This window comes from Diuraphis noxia, unplaced genomic scaffold (assembly GCF_037042655.1).
Source record: "Diuraphis noxia isolate RWA-SAM2 unplaced genomic scaffold, SU_Dnox_SAM2 contig0004, whole genome shotgun sequence".
NCBI classification, from domain to species: domain Eukaryota; kingdom Metazoa; phylum Arthropoda; class Insecta; order Hemiptera; family Aphididae; genus Diuraphis; species Diuraphis noxia.
Window position 1 is genome coordinate 52,988,527 of NW_028301714.1, and position 20,494 is coordinate 53,009,020.

At 28.6% G+C, this 20,494-nt stretch overlaps 1 protein-coding gene across 2 annotated transcripts in view; it reads right to left on the reverse strand.

Moving 5' to 3' along the window:
* Epac (Exchange protein directly activated by cAMP) overlaps positions 1-20,494 on the reverse strand; it is a 243,540-nt gene that overhangs the window by 85,400 nt on the left and 137,646 nt on the right. The gene's annotated exons all lie outside the window — the stretch shown is intronic.

Genomic DNA, 20,494 nt, shown 5'->3' on the forward strand with positions numbered 1-20,494 from the left:
ATGGCAAAGACCCCCCTAAAAGCTATTGAATTATTATCAGTCATATTTATCTGGCAACTCCCCATGGGAGGTTGTGAAAATAATTAAACATGGTGGTCAAATAAATCACTTTAATATTGAAATAATCTGAAACACAATTTCCTTTGGTGGTTAGTTTTTATTATTATTTTTTTTACAGTATAAATAATAATTTATGATCCAAAAAGCTAGATGTAAAAGTAAAAAAAAAAAATTATTTATTTTATATTATTTACAGGTTTGGACTAATAGTATAGTGTTTTTTCTATAGCAATCAAAGGTAACAACCTAAATTTTAGTTTAACATTTGTGGTTTTCGAGAAAATTTGACAGGGCAAAATAAGTAATTTTTAATATTTGCCCATTTTTTTTCGCATCTAAAACGTTTTCAATCAAAGTTTTATTCTTAAAACAATTATACCATCTCACAACAATAGCTTGAAAATGTAATCAAAATAAATATGCAGCTATCAGGCAGGAAAATCAACCAAAGGAATGCCGATTAGTCACATTTCAAATTAAGCTGTGTGTCAGGTTTTTATATCGAGACTCAATTTACATACTTATATTTGATGAAAACCCTAGTTTTTCACGTCAAACCGTTTTTATGAGCTTCTGAAATTGGAAATGTTCATGTCAGATAATGTATCATATTTCATAAAATAATAACCAAATATTAGATCATATAATATTTTACACATTTTTAAATCTTAAAGAACATAATCGTAACAAAAAGTTACTTTTTAACTTCATTGAGAACCATTATAATTTATATTTTATCTTATTATGTAGGTATATATGTCATAATATGCTTTTTCGATATGGTTGTTAACACTACACTTTATAATATGTTAATATTATTCCTTTTATTGAAAAAAAAATGTATACTGATGAGCACAATTACTATAGACTCTATAGTATAGAGTAATATGTAAAGACAATGTGATTTTTTCAATAATTATCTGAAAAAATATACATTTTCTATCAGATATATGTATTTTGGGACCTAAAAAATGATATTCATATTATTTTGAGATCCTAAAATTACCCATGTACAGCAAAAAGTTAAAGCCCGAAGGTACATAATATTGCAATTTTAAAGTTTAAATGAGAAAAGTAAAATCGATTTATTTTAGAATTGACAATTGTCTGGATTGCAAATCTCAACTATTCCAGTCAAGAAACATTGAATATTAAATTTCATTTATTATTGTTATTATTTTTTATTTTTATGATACCATTTGATAGATAATTTTCATACTATTGTCTATTTCTGACCTACTTTAGTAATAAATGTATTACTACAGGCTCATTGCCAACACTAATAGGACTAAAACTAAAAATTAGTAATTATAACAATTATTATGATATTAATTTCAATAATATGATTCTTACGTCTTACTAAATGTTTATAACACATTTGTGTAGAAATTTAGAATAAGTGCGTATATGTTGAACGAATGTTAAAAAGTTATCTGTAGGACAGTATCGGACCAGTCTGACCTACTTTATACAAAAACTCGTAATAGATATTATATTGTCAAAGTTGTTATTACGTGAATCGAGGATGTGTACTGCAGCAATTCTCGTCGCCCACCCACACTCCAGACTATAGGTACATATTCGATAAAATTTTAGTATGATCATAAATAGGTTTATATCTAATTAACTAAAACATGTAATTTAAACTTAACTTCTGTGTAATACATAGAAAAATGATAATTTTACAGCTAATTCTCAAAACGGGACGCGTAAAAATTGCTCTCAGGAAAAGCCTATATCAGCCTGTAGTTGCACTTAAGAATCGACGGAGTTGGTCACAATTTGAAGTTCCTTGAAAACGCACTCACAATGTGGGTACCTAGTTGCGCACACTAGGGGGGGAGTCAAGGGTGCGACTGACACCCCTCAGAGAATTGGTGGGTGACTGGGTGAGTGTGACTGGTTCTGGGTGAATTCGGATGTTATTTTGATAAATATTTGTTTAATTTAATATTAATTGTTTAAAGAGTATAAACTCAGATTTTACTTGTGGGGTGGGTAGGTACCGCGAGATATATATTTTCGACACCCTTGTGTAAAATCTACTGTGCGCCACTGCCTAGAACAAAACAACCGCTAAACTTTAGTACCATGGACGTAAGAACATATTGTATGCCATCTTTGAGACGTTGATCAAATTTCGTAATAAATTATTATGATGTTTGCAACTAAAAACAAAATAGGCCCAGTATAACTAGTATTTTTTTTTTTTATTATTAACTAATACAACATGAATTATTAATTTTAATACAATGATACAGTGATGGTATATCAATCACCTGCATGTGAACAATGTATACAATGAGGAATGTCTAAAAACAAAAATCTTAACGACGGAAAAGTTAGATATTTTGTGTGCTCACAGTTGTTAGTGATAACCAGTATTCCAGGTTAGTTTTTAGCAAATATCTAAATACAGTTTCGACGAACATTAATACCTATATTTGTGCATGATAATTTTGTATTTGATTTTGTATTGTGTTAGATACTTAAATTTCGTCGAAAGTGAACACAGCGAGTTAAACTACTTAAGCTACTTATGTATTCGGGTATGTATCACCGTGTAATAATGGGTTTCAATTATGGCGCCAATCTATACAGATCCGCATCCAATGCAACTCTAAAACTGATCGACGCAGTAAGCAACAGTGGATTAAGACTGGCAATAGGAGCATTTCAAAGCAGTCCCATTCTCAGCATTTATAACTTAGCTGGCAAATCCCCACCTACATTGAAAAGAACAGAATTATTCATAAAATATATAGCAAGACTATCCAGACTCAACAAAGATAAAAATAGTGACGTAAATGACGAAATAACCAAGCTAACCAACGAAAATGCAGCAACCCCAATTAAAATTATACACAGAGAAATCAATAACACCCCCCCCCCCCATGGGATTACTCCTATGCAATCATACCGAACTAAATGCCCTCTCTAAACAAAATACATCACCTGAGATATTTAGAAGCCATGTCAACAATATCCTAGATGACTTCAAGGATCACCAAAAAACTACACCGATGCTTCAAAGGGAAACGAAGGCGTCGGCCTTGCCATCGCACTTGAAAATACCAAGATAACATACAAACTCCCAAACGAGTGCTCAATATTTTCAGCCGAAGCCATAGCCATTCTAAAAGCCATTGAAACCATCCAAACTATTAAACACACAAAGTTTTTAATTCTTAGTGACTCCCTAAGCGCCATAAAGAACATTCAAAACAAAAACAACCCAAATGACATCTCAGTCCTCATCCAAAACCAACTCGATGAAGCCAAAACAAATAAAAAACAAATATCAATAATTTGGATCCCCGGACATACCGGCATCGCAGGGAATGAAATAGCGGACAAATACGCTAAACTTGCCGCATCTAACAAAAACACAACCAAACTAAATATCTCCTCATACGATGATATCAAAAAGACAGTCCAAACACAAATAAGGAAAAAATGGCATATTATACTCTGGAACGATCAAGACACAAAACTAAACCAGATCAAAAGAACAACATTCAGTTGGGAGAACCATGCATTTAACCGAAAAGAAGAAACCACTATAAATCGACTCAGAATTGGGCACTCCAGATTAACACATGGATACCTCATGGCAAAAGAAGAACCCCCCACATGCGAAGGATGTGGGACCCCGCTCGCTATCAAACATATACTAACGGAATGCCAACTATATCAACAGGAACGAATAAACTTCAATATTACAGAAACGCTTGATTCACTACTCGGTCCGGATCCCGACCAAAACAGGAAAATACTTAATTTTTTAAAATCAACTAATTTAATAAAACAAATATAATGTAAATGTAAATGTAAATACAATTATGTAACAAAGTATCACAAAAAAAAAAAAAAACTGTAACTAATGGCCTAAGATGCCGGGTTGTAACAAATAGATCAATAAAAAAAAATAAAAAAATAATGGGTGTATAATTATGATTTTAAAGAAAAACGTCATTCATTATTAAAACCATTACTATTTATGATAATTATGTTAATTTAATCTTAAAACTGCACTAAAAATACTATAACACATATAACATATTATTATCTAGCGCGACATAAAATTATTCAAAACTAAGAACTAGGGAAGATACAACATTTTGTAAAGTTATTAGTTAGTATTAATTGTATGGAAACAGTTATATTAATGTATTGATTACCTACAGTTCATTCTATAACACTGAGTCACTAACTCAATTATGCAAGTATGTCAGTTCTATAGGTAACTGCTTATATTGTATAATAATAATATGGCTTAAGCCATTATGATTTCAGAATTAAATATTACTGTTATTGTAAAATGTATTAACTGTGTTATACCTCATAATATACCTACATTAATTTCACACTCGGAAGTCATAATTCTAAAAATAGACACGGGGTCACGCAGCCGTCCATGAAATAGTATATATGGCTTTTATTACGACTATTTGCAATGAAACCGATACGGTGCGTAATATATTGTGTGAACATGATATTATACACACAAGTACTGAATGCCAGTCGTAAATGTGAATTCATTTTATAAATTATTTGATTGCCCCATCATAAACTGTTGTGTGTAAACGGATTTAGGCATCCAAATTACAACATAACCAGCGGAGAATTGGAAAAATTCAAAGCATTCCGCTGCTTATGAAGTATTGTGTTGAAACACACAACTGCGACGTGTCGAGTTTTATTTCATTTATTTTTTTTTTTTGCATCAACATAAGTTTCAACCACAAACCTATAAAACAAGTTTGTACCATACATTTAAAAGTTTAAATTAAAATTCCTATTTCACCGTGTTTTTATAATGATATTACTACCTAGGTATCGTTCAATGTGAAAAAATAAGTTGTATACAGTCTTTATATTTTAAATAAAAACAAATTAACCCATAGAATAATATAATATGAAAGCAGTACCTAATTAAAAAATACTTAGTACATGAATATTCATACTTAGTTCCCTAGATTATTATTACAATTTATACTATGTACGCGCACCAAACTACCACATATTATAATGTATATTGAATGACAAAATTTGCTTTTTTTTAAATTAACTTATAACGTATTATTTACGTCAAAATTGTTGAGTTGAGTGCACTGATATTGTTTTTGGCAACATAATATACTATTTAAAGTATTGTTAACGATTTCTGAAAAGTATTTTACGTGTTTGGCAGTCTCGACAATCTGTCAGATATCTTGTACGTATGTGCATTGATAAAATAGAAATACAGACATTTTTAAATACCCATATTATTTATATACCTACTCATTCCGTGTATTTATAAATGTATTTTTTATTGAAATTTATAAATTTTAAATTATGGATATTCCTATTAAGTTAGAAATCTTCAATCATTCATTAATCATAGTTTAATTTTTGCTCAGCAAAATATACCTTCCTATAATATGGAAATTTCAGCCAAAATTGAATTTTTAATAACAAATCATAACCAGTTTTTTAAACGATTGAATGTACATAATAATTCACTTAGTTACATATTTATAAGTCCTCGTTCATTAATAAAATATTAAAATCATTTATGTTGCAATGTGAAATAATCCGATGTTTCCAATTTCATTTTAATCAACGGTGTATTTATGATTTTGGCGCCCCTGAGCGGAAGTTATTTTGCCATTCTCAGGGCTTTGGACCGTAGTAATTTTACTACTCTCACCCTATGTATAACTGCGTAGCCTCCCTAGAGTCCATAATAATATGTTGACCTATAGCCTATATTAATTAGTACATTGAACATTAGCCAGTATAATAGTAATTAAGTTGAATGTACTCATGTTTTAACTTAATATAGTGATTATAATATATTATAAAAACAAGACAAAAATTTATGGATTTGCTTTTTATGTAACTTTAGGCTTACTGTCATTTTTAATGTATGGTAAAATAAATTATTTTATTTTATTATGATGAAAATTTAACAATTAATTAATTAATACTTAAATTTTATGATATCACTGGTAACTACTTAAAATGCGTTCGAAATTTGGTATAAATACGTATGTCCAAAATTATGTTATAGAATTAAAATATTATTATAGTATATAAAAATGAGTCATTAAACAGCAAAATAGAGTTGAATAATCCAAATAATTCGGATTTTTCAAATCCGGATATGCCCACCACTAGTAAAACTACAAATATCGAAACTTACAATGTTTTTTTAGAAACAAGTTATTTAAAATAATCTATCAACAAGAACTGCAGCTTCAATAAGAATTTTTTTTACGATAATTCCCGATACCTACATTTTATTAAGATAATAATATTTTTTTTTTTTATTCATGGTACAGCTTCAACTGCTTATAAGGTTATTAGCTTGTAACAAAATTAGTATTTAGTACATAGTAAAATATGATTATACAATAGGTTCTTAAATTAGATTATAGGTACATATCAATTTGTTTTAAAAATGTAATTATTTTGTTGGTGTTGTTATAGGTAGGGCTGAGGACTTTAAAGAGGTTGTCGGGCAATTTTAGATTTTTTCTGGTATCTATATGGATACGGCAGTGGGATAATAATATAATGCCGAGATTTTTGCAATTTTAGGAATGTTACATTTGGCGGAAATTTCTATGATTTCTATTAAATACGTGAGGTTAGGTTAGGTATAGAAAAATGTACAGTGATTAATTATTATTTATAAATAACTATGCTACATAATTTTGGTAATCAAATTATTTTATCAAAATGTAAATAAGATAATTAACTTCTAAGTGATAAACAAATTTCAAAACAAGTTATCATTTTCTTTTTATCGTTTTATCTATGAATGATAAATGGGTATCAAAATAATTATAATAATGTAATTGGTAGACACCAAAATAAATAGAATATTACACATCATATATGTTTTGATCTAACTATTACTTAATAAATATTAATATAAAGTAAATACGAGTGATAAGAAACAAACCAGTAATTTATTATTGATAATAGGAATATTATAAATGTGTAACTCCTGCGTAGTACTTATTAGATCGTTTAAAGTGGTTATACCACAGAAACACTACTACCTTATTATTATACAGTGACGCAGTGTTATAATTACTGTCTATCATAAATATTAAATGCGTACGATTGTAAGCTACCAACTCAGTTTGCCAATATTTCAGTAATAGTTATGATATTTAATATAGGAAAGGTTCATATTTACTTAGCTTACCGACTAGTATTTGATATAAATACCATATTGCTCTATGAAATTGAGTGCCAACACTAATAACTTACCTACCCATAGTTATTATTTTTATAATCATTATTATTAACTTGAGTAGGTATCAATGTATATTTTGAATTGATTAGACGGTTATTTTTTAAAACAAAATTAATATAGATTAGAGCTAAAATTAATTGAATACAAATATTACAATATTACAATTCTGTTTGACAAAAATAATATTTAGATATATGTAAATTTAGTGTACAAAATATACTAATATATGAATTATATTAATCTAAACACGTTTATTTATTGATAAATAACTGATAAAATAAAGTTTATTATTTTTGATACATCTGTATGAGTATTAATTAGCGTAGAATAAGGGAAAAATATATTGTTTAGATAGTACAGAGATAATATATAATTATCAATGGCCATTATTATTATTTATCAATAATTTGTATAATAGTCTGTGACATATTTTTAAATATATATATTTTATATATATTATTACATGTACTATACGTCTGTACATTGCAATGTAATTTTTTTTTAAATAGAAAATAAATAATGATTGTAATATAATATATATTATATATATATATATATTTTTTTGTTTCAATTGCTTGTGTCATGTGAATAACAAATAATTTTGTACACGTTAAAAAACAATACCGAATTCATTGTATATTGTTTATTTTAATAAACAATGATAATTAAATGAAAATTTTTTTACGATATATAACAAATATACATTATAAAAAACATCATTAAAAATAGAAAAACCGTCGTTTTTAACTTTTATAGGTTATATTACACAGTTAAATTCGCTGATGTTAAACTTTGATTCATAAGGAAAGGGGTTCATTGGATTTTTGTTGACTTTTAAATACTTATCTCTACTTTCCCGCTAAACAAATTATAATTTCGATTCAAAATAGATATACTCATGGACATGTTGACATTATCATCCATCATCGGTGTTTATTCTGGAAATGCATAATTTTAATATCTGTAAAGTCGTTATCGAAATTATTTCCGTATATAAATCAGATACAAAAACAAATATAAATTAATACGTTATTTTGTCTCCTCCGGCCCATTATAAATAGGATATTACTTTAGCTCAAAAATGGATTAACAATCACATATTTTTGTAACAATAAAAACGAGAATTCATTTTACAGAGAATTGCTTTTTTTTTTTTAAATATTAATATTAAAAAAAATAAAAATATTTTTAATATTATTAAACTTAAAAATACAAAACTAATTAAATATTAAATACATAAGTATAAATTAATTTATAAAAATAACTTCAAGCGCCATAGAGTAATAAAAATACAATTGTTAAAAAGTAGTTAGTGCCCAATATCGTAATATTATAGTACCTATTTGTAACGATGAATGTAATATAATATATTATATAATACAAATTACAAAAAATTAATACATTTTATACATATTTTAATAAATATGTGGTATGTAACAATAGTCGGTTTGTATAAAAATCATGTAATATTTTGATATCTTTGTTATGATAGGTTCATCCATAATAATTGAAATAATATTCTACATTGTTTCATTTAGGTTAATTTTATTTTTTTTTCGTTAACTGCATAATTAGAAAACAGAAATACCTATTTTCTGAACTATGTAATTCGGAAAACTCGAGTAATTTATTTCATTAGAATAGTTAAACCACAAAGTTTGCTCTATGTTAATTTCATTTTTAACATAATGTTGACCAAAACAATCGTACCTGACTGTAACATTGCACAAACAGGACATAAACGTTAATTAAGAATCATAATATGTCATCATTTTGGCATCATTTCACAATTAACCACTTTCTTGTCAACAATCATAGAACGTAGTCCACGAACATAGAGTTTCACACACTAACAATCTCGAATTGAAATACCTAGTATAAAATAAATTAGGTTTTATCAAAGGATCTATATCTGATGGACCCACTAACTCTTTATCAAACTAATAAATGTGTAAGTAACCTAGAGTAACTACTTTAATATGATTAACTGGGGACACGACACCGTACGAACCTTTTCATCAATAAAATATTAAAGAACATTTCGTCAAAGGATAAAACATACGTAAAAAAGAATATTTATTGTATGGACATATTTTTATAATTTAAATTAATTAATTTTAGCTGAAAGTATGAAAGCGAGTTAAATAGAGCTTACTACATATTATTAAGAAGAATTTCGCTAAATGTCGTTCTGTGAACTTCATCATATTATGTTAATAATATTGGTACCAATTGGAGACGATTATACTCGTTATTATACTCAAAACGACTTTTTATTTTTTATTAATAAAATTGAAATATTTTCACATTTTCAATGGAAGTATATTATTTATTTATCACTTCTTATTAAATTACGAGCAGTAATAAATCGAATTTTAACATACATATTATATCTGTATGTTTTATTTATTTTTAGTAATAATATAGAAAAATTAAATTGAATTTCAATAACGGCGTACGTTTGTGCATTTTCAATTTCAACAATATAATAATAGCAGGTAATCAGTTATAATAAATATATAATATACGATTGTACCAGCTGCATAATTCGACATCGCCTGAGAAAAAAATAAACAAATATAAAAACCAGCACTTTCAGTGTATCTCAGTTTGTAAACTAATTCGACTAAGATGGGAAATTCGACTGTAGTGAATTGGTATAGCACTTGGTTAGTTTATGAATGTGGTTAAAACTACTCTCTATATTTCCGTGATTTATCATAACAATCTCTGAAATATTTGAAAAATCAGTTGAGTAGTATTTAAATATACAAGCTACAATTTATTTAAATATAAATTCATTTTTTTTTTATATAAATTAACCATAATATAATAGTCTATTATTAATTACAACCCTATATTTATAGAGAATAAATGGAGTTGAAAAATGAAGCTATAAACACTCCTCGAGTTTCAATGAATATGTTGTGCACAACATTTGGGGCCAATTAATTCAAATAGAAGTTTCTAAAATTACTTAATACTAACAAACGTAGAACAACTTCTTTTTTTTATTTGCTTTTAGTATCAACTATTACTGCTCGACAATTATATTATATAAATCTAGTAGAATAACTTTATAAATTATAATATATATTAAGAATAGGTACATATATTACTGTATTAAATTTATAGTCAATGAAGTATAGAATATAGCCGATCCAAGCACAGTGATGGAACAATTATTTTTATATCATATATAGTTTACTTCTGCACATCAATCTAAATTTAATTTGCACTGATAACACAAAATAAATTCCATTTATCAATTTTGGTTATTCACAGATTATAATAATATATATAAAAAATGTATAATACTAATTCAAATTTAAAAACATACAAATTAACTCTTATATACTAATTAATAGTATTGAATGGTGTAAGCCTGTGGATCTATTTTTATTTGCATGCATATTATATAAGTTTGAAAAAATATACACCCTTTAAAAAAAAATATAGTTCAGCTTTGAATAATATTTTTGTATTCTGATTATAATTTTACAAAAAACAAATAATATAATATAAAAAGCAAATTAATGATTTTTACAGAAAACTATAAAGATTACAAAATATAGGTTATAGTCCGTAGGTAAGGCAGTAAAAATAATTAACATTTAGTTAAAATAAGAAAAATAATGATAATTGTATATTAAAATTAACTGTTTTTACCCAAGCTGTTGTATAACATTCATTATGTTTAAATGAAATTTTTGTACTTGATGGATACTAAAAATTTGTTTTCATTGTTTATAATAATAATAATTGCGTTAGTAAAAATTAAATTAAATTAGATGTAAAAATACGCAGTAAATTAAAATCTATATTCATGTACAATGCATCCACAATATATTATTGTATATTTGTATATTTATTTATAAATTGTATATATTATGATTATTATGTTTGATTGCACGTCTTAACGATTTTTAACAAAAGTATTGAGTATTATTGTAATCAAAACAGATGATGTAGTAATATTTGATGAAACAAAGCGAATTGCTTGTTATACCTTTGGAAATGAGTATTAAAACTTTTAATGACGCTTATACTCCTACTTGCATTTGACTAACTCTGTAATTAATATTTTTTCGGTGACAATATAATAATATATTATTAACAGTACCTAACATCAGAGACCCTGATGATAAACTAATTATTTAAGTCATATGTTAGGATATTATAACATATAGTTTATTTTTCACTTCATATTATTATTATTAATATATAAGATTCAATATTTTGCTCTATTTTATGTTAATCATTAGAGTGTTAAACAGAAAACATGCATCTACGAATTGTGTGTATTGTAGGTATCTCCTTGTTGAAAATACTTTTTAAATCATTTAAAATAAATATTCAAATAATTGATTGAAAATGTATTTGGTAATTATTCTAATGTACTTAACAATAAGTACCTATATTGTCGTGGACTATTTTTCTTGAAATAAAAAAGAAATAATAATAATAATACAAAAACACTGATAAAGTTTTAAAATATATTTAGATACCTTGAATTTATTTTACATTTACTGACTCATTATGTTAGATTTCTTATTCGCAGGTCTTGTTGTAGTTAAAAATAAAAAAATGCTTATCTAAATATTAGGACTTTTTATTTTTTACTTATTCAAGATACGCTATTATTATTACATTATCATCAGCGCCATTACCCTTCAATAATTTCCAGGCGGAAACAGGAAAGTTCAATTACTATGAAGGATAGCTCCTACAAACACAAATCAAGAGCAAGCACTAAGCGTATAGAGAACACAAACAGGAATTAGATAACTATTAACGGGTAGCACACTTAAGTCAAGGAAATCTATCTGAAAACAACAATATAAGAAATATTAATAATATAGGCCGATGTATTGAGGAAATAAAAAGACATATCTATATATAAATATACTTTTCTAGGGTTTGTTGGATTACGATGGCTATATTTAAATATATAATTTAAGTATAGTGGTTGTATATTGAAGTCATAAAAAAAGCACTCCGTTCGAGAAATAATGAACTAATGTTCACTCGACATCTTGATTTTTTGATTTTAATTTATAACGCTTTTGTGACTAAGACAAATCTCAAACATACTAAAGTACTAACAGTCTAATATTTATATATTTATAGTCTCCAGATGTTTATAATTGTATTTGGTTATATACCTACACGGCTATAGTCGTACGTTTAAGGTGTAATTTATCGTCTTTGTATGGATTGCAATATGATAGTTCGTGTTGGTTATTCATATATTATATGAACATAACAGTGTTTATGCATGTTGCCAATTTTATTCAATTTTATATACTTTATATATGGTTTTAAAATAGCATAAGATTATTAATTCAGTTCGTGTTCAACGTCTGACCGTTCCACACGTGTGTTCTTCTATAGTATCGCATTTATAGCTACCGATAGCAGTAACACACTAGTCTGTTTTAGAACTCAGCGTTGCAGGTAATATGATTATAATTATTGCCTTAATTACACTAATTAAATAAACATCCCAAACCTTACGATGGGCGATAAGCCCACTACCATAACTGCCATATCTGACGATATGAACAACACCAACAGTGCTTCCCAACATCTACGTAACACTTCAACATTTGCAGAGATAGCCTCCAATGTTACATTACCAAAAATGAACCAAGAAATTGTTTTCAACTTTATTAACAACATCAAACAAATCGAATATGTTATCACAATCAGTAAAATTATACCCGCAGAAAATATTCAATTTGTATCACGCATTTCAAATAATCAATTCTGCATATTTTTTCAATAGTCAAACCGTCATGGAAAATCTACTCAAAACTCACTCTTCAATTCATGTCAATGAAACAGAAATCCCCATTCGTAGACTTATTAATGCGTCCAAAAGAATCATTCTATCCAATGTTTACCCTACTATCCCAAATCAACTTATACTAAACGCTCTCCATGAAGTAGGGATTAAAACCACTTCTCAAATTTCTCATATGAAAGCTGGATTTGCAACAGAACAATTCTCACATATACTAAGTTTCAGAAGACAAGTATACATTAATCAGGACAGTGTATCCAAATTACCTAGTTCAATCACAGTAACTGTAGAAAACACTACCTTTAGAATATTTATTACCGATGACACCGTAACTTGTTTTCAATGCCATAAAACCGGGTATTTTTCAAGCAAATGTAAAAATATACCTGAACAATTCAATATCATCGATATGACCGAAACCGACATGGAAGAAACTAATGACCTATCACCAACCTCAAATGTAGGAAAAAATGTATCTCTCTCGACACCTGCTATTGTTATTGCTCAAAATATCTATTCCACTCAGAATAACGATCCTGTAACAACAAACCAAGCAAATAATAATGGTGATCTAATCACTATTGATCATCCCAAAAACACTCTCTAGCCGAAAAACTCAAATCATCATCCAACAAAATTGTCAACGTAACTTCTCCAAACCCAATTAAACGTCCAGCGCCATCGACCACGTCTCAACCACCATCTCCAAAATCTTCGCACTCATCCAACCCATCTTTAATAATGAAGCCTCCCAACACACCTGAAGCCCAGCCATCAAAAAACCACAATCAAAATGTACACAAAAAACCGAAAGTCAGAACCAGCACCAGTTCAAACGATAGCTTCTATTCAAATATCGATGAAGGGTTAAATCCAACGAAAAATCTGTTCAACTCCAACCGTCAAATGTCCTTATCTCTCAATCAATTTAAAGATTTCTTCGAAAACTCGCAAGGTTGCATTGATCTTGAAAGTTTATGTATGGAGCACCATAGCAGTCCAAAAAATATAATCCAAATCATTACAAACATCTACCCCGTCGTAACAATTAAAAGTATTAAAAACCGTCTAACCAGATTATCAAAAGCACTCGAAAAAGTCCGAAACATAACTTCCAGTCAGACTTTCTGTGCTGACATTAATGATGAGGAAACCTACTAGCTTGTTCCATATCCATACACCTATTACGTACCAAATAAACTAAATATCAAACCTATCATGACAGTTAATAACAGCCTTAAAATACTTCAATGGAATCCAAATGGATTCTTCTCCAAATTAGATGAAATCAATTCATTATTAAACAAATACTCTCCAATCTCAATGTCTACAAGACACTAATTTTACTAACGACAAGGTCTGCTCCCTAAAAAACTACACAACTTACTACAAAAATAGAACTAATGCTGGCAGAGCCAGTGGTGGGGTGGCAATCTATGTAAATTCAAATTATCACTCCGAAGAAATTATCATTAATACCAATCTAAAAGTGGTCGCAGTAAATGTTTTAGTAAAAAATCCAATTAAAACCTGCAATTTATATCTACCAAACTCTCAGGATTTTGAGCAAGCCGACATTCAAAACATTATAAATCAATTCCCCTCCCCTTATATCCTCTTAGGAGACTTCAACAGCTACAGTCTTTCGTGGGGCTGTTCCTCTCTAGACTCACGAGGATCAAAAATCGAGCAAACACTATACAGCAACAATGACCTCAACATACTTAACAGTGGCCAAGCTACAAGAGCTAGCGCAAGCACGGGACACTTTTCAGCCATCGACCTTTTATTCTCATCATCTACAATTACTCCCTACATAGATTGGGATGTCATACCAGAATTATCAAGCAGTGACCACTTTCCTATCATTATGACGCTAAATCACACAAACTCCCATAATCATTATACTAGAAAGAAAAAATGGAAGTTAAAAAATATCGATTGGAATATATACCAAACGGAAATTGATAAAAATATTGATTCAACTCCGTGGACTAATACCAATAATGTAGAAGATAAGATTAAACTGTTCACCAACCTCATTATAAATACAGCCTCCGATGTTTTCGAACTAACTAGTTACTCTGGAAAGAGACCTTCAGCCCCTTGGTAGAATAAAACTATCAAACAAGCTATACGAAAAAAAAGACTGCCTTTAACAGATACAAACGAACTTTAGACTTGCAAGATTTTATACAATTTAAAAAAAACAAAGCGCTAGTCAGATACCTTATTAAAAGTGAAAAAAAAGTCATGGACAAATTTTACATCTACTTTAAACAGTCATATTTCCCCCAACCATAATGTGGAATAAAATTAAAACATTAAAAGGAGTCTCTTTTACACAAATTAAAACACTGTTGGTAGGGCAAATCGTTTATATAGATCCTAAAGAGATAACCAACCAAATATGACAGTTTTTTTATTCCAACAGTAGCAACTCTAGCTTGAATCCAGACTTTTGAAATTTAAAGAAACTCAAGAATTGATTACCTTACTGAACCCCACAACAACAACAAGTCAAGGTTCAATTCTCAACGATCCTATCACAATGTCAGAACTTAACTCTAGCCTAGAAGGAAAAAAAAGTAACAGTTGTGGACTAGACAATATACCGTTCTTATTTCTCCAGAACATCTCCTTTAAAGGTAAAAGGTTACTCGTCGAGTTGTATAACTATGTTTGGTTGTCCGGTATTATACCATCATTATGGAAAAATGCTAGCATTACTCCCCCCTCCCCTATTCCTAAGAAAGAGCAAGAAAAACATAAACCTTCAGGATATCACCCTATTTCTGTCTTATGTAACCTGAGCAAAACACTTGAAAAAATAATTTATAACAGGTTTAATTGGTATGTACAAAGATTCAATCTATTATCTCCAAACCAGCACGGATTTAGGAAATTTCACTCCACTTCAGATTGCCATGTTAAAATTGAAACGGAAATACTAGAATCTTATGCCAACATAAAAACCATGATTCTCATTATTCTAGACCTTCAGAAAGCTTATGACACAGTCTGGCGACATAGAGTCTTAAATATACTGAGCAAATGGCACGTCAATGGGCAAATGTTACAATTTATAACAAGTTTTCTCAAAGGGAAAAACATTAAATCAATAACACGTCAACTCCAAAATTGCTTAAACGATCTGTCCAAGTGGTGCTTCAGGTGATTAAGGTTTTATTTTCTCACCAGAAAAAACCAAATGTATAATGTTTACCACAAAGAAACAAAGTTCAAAACCAAAGTTATTTTTGGGAAACACGCCCTTACCCTTTGTAAACAACAAGAAAATTCTAGGTTAGATTTTTGATAGCAAACTTACTTGGAAACCTCATATAAGCAAAACCATAACAATCACAACCAAAAGTATCAACATCTTCAAAACGTTGAGCCATGCTGAATGGAGAGCTGAAAGTAATATATTAATCAACTTATATAGATCTCTCGTTAGGTCCAAATTAGACTATGGATCCATCTGCTATACTAACGCAAACCCCAATATTCTTAAAACAATTGATATAATTCATAACAGTGGTCTAAGAGTTGCAACCGGAGCATTTCGAAGCAGCCCCATTCCTAGTATTTTATCTATAGCTGGAGAACCTCCACTCCACATTCATAGAATCAAATTAGCTCTAAATTATATTGATCGCATCCTATCCTCCCCAGAAAACTCAACATTACAATTTTTAACTTAAAATCGTTTTGCAAATACATTTTGCTTCAATTCTAATCTAAAAAAACCACTGGATTTAAGGATGTTGTATGAAATGTCACACACCAATATTGATCCAAATTTAATTATCAAACGAGAATGCAGTGTGGTGCGTCCTTGGAGGGTTTCAAAATTTCTCGTGGACACCAGTCTAGCAGATCATAGTAAAAAAGAAACGTTAAACATTATATATAAAAATGTATTCAATGAAATCATGGATTCTGCTCCATCTAGCCCACAAATCTATACAGATGCCTCCAAAACAAACTCAGGTATTGCGATCGCTATCATAAACGGTGAACAATCCATATCGTACAAATTACCAGACCTTAACAGTATTTATACAGCGGAATACTTTGCACTCCTGGAGGGAATCCACCTAGCCATTCAACAGCCCGATTTCATTATTAACATTTGTACAGATTCACTCAGCGCTCTAAACAATTTGAAATATAATTTACACTCAAGCATCCTAGCAATCAAAATAAGCAACATCATTGAAAAAGCCAACCAGAACATACGGTTTATATGGACACCAGGCCATTGTGGAATAGATGGCAATAGAAAGCTGACAAAGTAGCTCGTGAAGCAGTAAACAACCCTCTGACCGAAATACGCACGTACTCATCACTCATCGACATCCACAGAAATGTCAACACTTTTTGTACCAATTTATGGGAATTGAATGGCGGCGCACACCCAATAACAAATTAAGATAAATAAAAAATACTACTGAATACTGGCCTAAACCCCATTCATCAAACCGTAAAGATGAAGCAGTTATCAGTAGACTACGTATAGGTCACTCAAAGATGTCCCATGTACATCTTATGTGCAGAGAAGAACCTGTAATGTGCCTGACCTGCGGAGAACCTCTCACAGTCAAGCATCTCCTTATCCACTGCCGTATCCATATAGATACCAGAAAAAATCTAAAATTGCCCGACAACCTCTTCGAAGCCCTCAGTCCTACCTATAACAATACCAACAAAATAATTACATTTTTAAAACAAATTGATATTTATATCTAATTTAAGAACCTATTGTATAACCATATTTTACTATGTACTAAATACTAATTTTGTTACAAGCTAATAACCTTAGAAGTTGAAGCTGTACCATGAATAAAAAAAAAAAGATTATTAATTGTAAGGAATGTTATTACAACTTATTATTTTTTGATTCATCCAAATTCAAAATAAAAATATTGATATTGCCGTTTTGAATTTCTGAATAATATTTCTGAAAATTATTAATAATAATGTATATGTTTTAAACATTTTAAAATTTCTTCTTAATATATTTACATTAAGCATCAAAATATTAAATAGTTTTAACGTTTAAAAAATAAAAATCAGCGCAGAAGATGGGTAAATGATTACCTTGCAAGCGGGATGATGTGATGTATTAGAATAAATAAGGTGAGACATAGTGTATTTTATTCATAATATATTCCATTATACTTCAGTACCTAATTTAATGGCTGCGATTATAAAAGTTTAAAAACAAAATTAAAATGTTCAAAAAATACATTTTGTAGTTTTTAAATTTTTTTCAACGTTATACATTGTGAAATTGTGTTAAAACTTAAATTATATATTTTTTTAAAGTGATAACTGTTGAATAAAAAATAGATAAATGCATTTAGTTTTTCCAGGTAGTCAAAATATTTTAAGTCATATGTTTTGGTATTATTTCTGACATTTTAAAAGAATTTTCATATATTTAAAATCATATCAGTTTTCTTATTTAACGTATATTATAATGATATTATCATGAAAGATGTATTAAAACAGCCATATTATAATATATTTTACTGAGTCTTACAATATACATTTCAAACAAAAATAATATAGATTTAACAACCTACGTTTATGTGCTTAAAATATTGTAAAAACATAGAATATATTTTTCATTTAATTAACTTGTTTATACCTTTTTCAGCCATGAAACTCTCTGCATCCACAAAATGGTATGAAAAACACAAGTAATGTATATTTTCTAGTAAGAATTTGGGTTTTACGTATCAAAAATCGATATAATAATATTAACGAAGTAGCGGTAATTATTTTAGGGTGCCTGCGTAGTGTTACTATCGCATTTTCTGAAGCGGTTTTAAATGAGGGCTACTATATTGATAAACTGTCGCCTAATCTCTGATAGTAAATACCTGACACGATCAAGGTGGTTTGTATCGTTCAAATTATTTATATTCGACAAAAACATAATTATAAGTTATATATAGTATTTGGTACGATCGATACATAAAACAGTATGTTGTAAGTCATAACCATTGACTGAAAACATAGCTGACCATTATTTATCTAACAGATGGAAATATTATGATGACAATTAAGTTTTATACCAACACAGACAAATTAATTTAATATTTTTTTCTTTATGGAAATTTCATACATTACCACAAATTAATAAAAAAATGTTTGGCATAAAAAAGAAATAACTAAGTGTACACAAATTAATAAGTATTAGATATGTCTAATCTTTGAAATCCAATAATATTGCTAATGGATATTGACACATAATGTATTTTAATGAAAATATAAAAACATATTTTATAAAATATGGTACAAATATTTACTATTACAAATTGATCTTGAACATCAAATATAATTTTCAATCATAAGTTTAATTCTATTGAATATTTAATAGTCAAACATTATTAATCTTTATATGAATAATACACCATCTATATCCTTTAATATTGATAAATTCGATGACATCGAATTAATTAATTATCGGTTTATCATAGAGTTATTTTACCCAACATTGACAAGAAATGCACGTTATTGTCGATGCCTGTTATAGATAGATTTATAATATTAAATTATTAGTGATAACAATATGTATTGTGTTGTTTGAAAATGGGACTATATTACGCGTATACCGTATCAATGATATTCGCTCAGGGTGTACCAATCAAGTCTATAACGAACATGCTGGTCTTATAAAAGGAATTAAACCATGCACTATACGATACTAAAATAAAACCATCGAAAATGTTCAAAATATACTATATTTAGTATTATTTACAAAATATGCAGTTTTTTTTTTTATCTATAATTCTGACATAATAATATTATAATAAAATTAACTGCAAAATACTACTTAAAAAGATTTGTCAATTAAAAAATAAACATAAACTAATTTTATCGCCACACAAAGCACATCCGAATACAATAAAAATGTCTGCACTAGCACTATATAATATTATTTTGTATTCTATGATAGAATAATATGTCACACCTGCATTGTCGAGGTTCAGTAATGTTAAGTAATGAAAATTGCTTTGAACTAGATATTTAAAATGATAACAGAGTGTTTCACACCAACATAAATAGAAGGAAGTATAAATTCTCTTGGGCATAGCCCCACCTGATATACGACGGTATAGATTCGCTATAGGCTATTATACTAAACTTCATAGACAAGTAAACAACCCCTACCCACATTTTATATGGAAAGTAACCTCTCTTTCACAACTAAAATTCAAAAAAAGCTTTTATTCAAATACCAATGTGTTACAGTGACCATCGGAAACGAAAGTGTAAAAAAAAAAATTGAAAAAAAAATACTCTACCCCATGTTTAATGTAAAGAATCAATTAGCATACAAACGGAATAGAACTGGT